This window comes from Trichosurus vulpecula, chromosome 2, assembly GCF_011100635.1.
Source record: "Trichosurus vulpecula isolate mTriVul1 chromosome 2, mTriVul1.pri, whole genome shotgun sequence".
Classification (NCBI taxonomy): Eukaryota; Metazoa; Chordata; class Mammalia; order Diprotodontia; family Phalangeridae; genus Trichosurus; species Trichosurus vulpecula.
In genome coordinates, this window is record NC_050574.1 from 395882454 (window position 1) to 395886740 (window position 4287).

At 35.4% G+C, this 4287-nt stretch overlaps 1 non-coding gene across 1 annotated transcript; it reads right to left on the reverse strand.

Annotated features, from left to right (window-relative positions):
* Nucleotides 1-3008: 3008 nt before the first annotated feature.
* Nucleotides 3009-3115, reverse strand: LOC118840621. The gene has a single exon (XR_005009791.1). It is a non-coding gene; the product is annotated as a U6 spliceosomal RNA (small nuclear RNA).
* Between the last annotated feature and the right edge of the window lie 1172 nt (nucleotides 3116-4287).

The following is a 4287-nucleotide window of genomic DNA, read 5'->3' on the forward strand; positions in this document are numbered from 1 at the left end:
ATGTTTGGAATTTGATTCTGTCATTCAACTGGTTGGCTAACCCTTCCAGCTTTGTGTCATCTGTAAATTTGGTAAGCATGCCGTCTCTACCTTTATTCAAATAATTGATAAAAATGTTAAATAGCACAAAGTCCCTAGAGTACTATAGCTAGTAAATGTTTGAGTTATGTTTTGAACTCAGGTCTTCCTGATTCCAAATCCTGTTATCTATCCATAATCCCACCTAGCAGCCTCTCTTTCCATCTTGTCCACAAGAATTGCAAGAGAGACTCACATACACTAGAATGTTTATAGCAGCATTTTTTGGTGGGAGCAAAGAATTGCAAACAAAATAGATGCCTGTTGATTGAGGTAATGGCTAAACAATCTGTGGCACATGAATATAATGGAGTATTACTGTACTGTAAGAAAAAAACCCAAACATGATGAGTATAAAGAAGCATGGAAAGATTTACACGATCTGATGAAGAGAGAAATAAGCAGAACCAAGAAAAGAATATACTCAATGACTAAAACAATGTAAATGGAAAGAACAACTATGAAACAAATCAAAGTTAATATTACAAATTTACAAAGAACAAACATGGTCCCAAAGAAGATATATGAGAAGACACTCTGACTTTATTCTTTTGCAGACATGAAAGGTTCATAGATGAGGCACACTTTATATGCTTTCAGAATTTTTTAATGTAATGATTGGCTTTGCTGATTTTTCTACTTCTTTTTCTTTAAAAATGTCATTTATTATATTGGATGGCTCTCTAGGGGGAGAAGGGGAAGGAAACTGGGAGAAATTCTAGAGATATAAAAACCAGAAGATTTTAATAAAATTTTATTTAAAATAAAATTGCAAGAGAGATATTTTAAAATCTTTTGCTAAAATCTAGTTAAGCTTCATCTATTGTATTCCTTAAAGCTTCATGTCAAAAAAGAAATTGAGGTTAATCTGTCACTTTAAAAAAATTTAAAGTACTTTAATTAAAAAAATTTTGAGATAAAAATTTTGACATAAAATTTTGGATATAATAGACATATCTCAACATATATTACATCAAAGCAACTAGCAGAATAGCTTAAAACAGTGATCATAGTTGATAATACATGTCAATTTCCACTTTTGAAGTTCATTATTTCTAACAGAATGGAAAGATATGTGCTTTAGTTTTGAGCATTCGACACCAACTTTCACAGAATGGCCTCTTTTTATTATCACTGCTTCCTTTTCTGAATTTTCACTAAAACATTCTAGATGTTAATAACATAGTTTAGAGTTTTACGAGGAATAGAAGTCAAGTTGGCTTTTAGTTTGTAGACTCTACTCTTTCAGAGTATTAGAAATTAGAAAGTCACTTGCCCTTTTTTAGTCCTATGGCATTAGTCTCATTTTGTGTAATTTTTCAAATATCTCTGAGAATGGCTTAGTAAATATGTCTTCCAAGTCTTAAGGTATTGAGATGTAGCGTATCTGATCCTGGCTACTTGAACTCATCACATCCAGTTAAATGCTTTCTTGCTATTTCGCTACTAATTTTGCATTTTAACTCTCTATTAACCATTTTTTGTTCTTTCAAGTCCAATGATCATTTTTAGCAGAGAAAACAAAATAAAGGAATTAAATAACTCTGTCATCTGTGGTCATTGTCCCATCTTTTCTTTAATCATCCTCTTTTCCGTAATATAACTTAACATTCCCCATTTGACAAGCTTTCCTTGTCAATCTCAGTTCATTCTGACCTCTACCATTTCCGACACTATTGTTGCAGGACCTTGCCAAGCTTTTGTTTTCATCCTTCATTACCAGTCTTTGCTGCCATCTTCTATATATAGAGTTGATGAAAGAACTGTAACCACTTTATCCATCGTGATGTTGATTGGGGTATTAAGTGATACTGAAGATAGCTGAAGTTGATGACCAGCTGGGCCACAGAGCAGCATCTGTTGGGGAAATCTAATGATATTAGTAGAAGACAGAGGATATTTTGAAGTGCAGAGACATGAATTACTCCTTCATTGTGTGTGCCCTGGCTGCAGGTATTGCCCATGCACGGATGCCCCCCAACATAATTTCTATGGTGATCTGCTCTTCCCGTTGATTGTGTATATGTTGGTGGGAGAGTAATTTCAAGATTTATGGTAGAGGGTTGTTCTATCCTTTATTTACATTGCTTTTTTTTTGGAAGGGGGAAGATAAGGCAATTGGGGTTAAGTGACTTGCCCAAGGTCACACAGCTAGTAAGTGTGTCAAGAGTCCGAATTTGAACTCAAGTCTTCCTGACTCCAGGACCAGTGCTCTATTCACTGTGCCACCTAGCTGCCCCTATTTACATTGCTTTTTAATTAAAATACCTTTGTTATGAACTGTTTTTCTTCTGGTTGATCAGTTAAAAAAAATTAAAAGATATCAGTGGCAGCTCATAAACTACGATTTAGAGAGGATTTTTCCTCATAAAATACCTAGAACCTGGGATAGAAAATTGGATGGCAAGCCCAGTGTAAGGAGGCCCTGTTGACTGAAAGGGAACTTACGATAGTTATAATTTAGTCCCATATCCTCATTTTATGGGCTATGGAATTGAGGGCCAAAGAGGTGAAATTACTTGCTAAATTCATTGTAATTAGTAACTTGAAGAGTTGGTGGTCATATGCAGGTCATTCAACCCCAAACCCAGTGTTCTTTCTATTGTATCACATTGCCTCAAATATTTTGGAATTTAATCGTATTTGCTACCTTGCATTCTTATTCAACTGCTTCATGTGTCTGTGCCTTATTTCCTGAACTGATTCTCTTTATCTGGAGAGAAAAACAAAACAAAACAAAACAAGAAAAAGATGCCTCATATTTCTTTCTTTTAAAAAAGACTAATTTAAATTAATGTCTTTTTTCATATCACCATATTTTCCCCAGTATTCCCTCTCCCTTATATTAGAGAGCTATTCCATTTAATGAGCAATATTTTTAAATTTATTTAATATTTTTAGTTTTCAACATTGATTTTCACAAGAGTTTGAAAAATATGGAATGCTTCACAAATTTGCGTATCATCCTTGCGCAGGGGCCATGCTAATCTTCTCTGTATCGTTTCCATTTTAGTATATGTGCTGCTGAAGTGAGCACATGAGCAATATTTTTAATGACAAAAGAAAAAGAAAAAAATCATCAAACTGGTAATTAAATTGAAAAAATTGGAAAATATGTGCAATGTAACGAATTTGTGGACCTCTTGCTTCTGCAAAGGGATGGGGTGGTGATATCTTCTCAAATCTATTCTTTTTAATTTTCCAATATTCAATTCTATTTGTTTATTTATTTTTATTCTTTCCATTTGAATTATTGTAGTCATCATGTAGGGCAGCTAGGTGGCCCAATGGATAGAGCACCAGGCCTAGATTTAGGAAGACTTACATTCATGAGTTCAAATTTAGCCTCAGACACTAGCTGTGTGACCCTGGGCAAGTCACTTAACCTTATTCGCCTCAGTTCCTCTTCTGCAAAATGACCTGGAGGAGTAAATGGCAAACCCCTCCAGTATCTTTGCTAAGAAAACCCCAAGTGGGTTACAAAGAGTCAGACATGACTGAAAAAACAAAGTTATTGTGTATATTGTGTTCTTGCCTCTGCTTATTTAATTTTTCAATATATCCTATATTTTAAAAAAATTTACCTAATGGTGCTATGCACATGGTAGGTTGCTCAATGAATGCTTATTGAGTATACTGACTCAAATGCTATACTCTACTGATGGGGAGAGAGTGGAGAATTGCTGCTTATAGATTGAGATTCCCCCACACTTTCCCATCACTCCTAACACTCCAGAGCTTCACCATTTCTGCTCTCATTCTATTAAATCCCATCCTAACTCTGCCTTGGGACTATTAAGCTACTATTTTCAGAGGCACCGTGCCCAGAAAATAAGGAATGACATCCCCTCTGTACTCTGCCACAACATTACATCTGAGGTATTGCATTCTGGGCACCACTTTTTAGCAAGAACAATGAAAGACTATCCTAGGATATTCCATATGCTGGATAATGAAAGTCTTTGAGATCAAGTCTTATGGGAATCAGTGGGTGCCATCACCAGTCGTCCTGACCTATGTCTTGTCACTGGACTCTGATGACTCTGGAGGAGAGAGTGAGGTTGATGACTCTGCACAGCTCTGCCTCACTTAAATACGATTCACTTGCAAGTCAAGACATCACCTCCAGATGTTATTGGTCTCCTTCAAGAAGGAAAGACAAACAACAATATGGGAATCAATCTAAGTAATTGCAACTGTTTAGTCTGA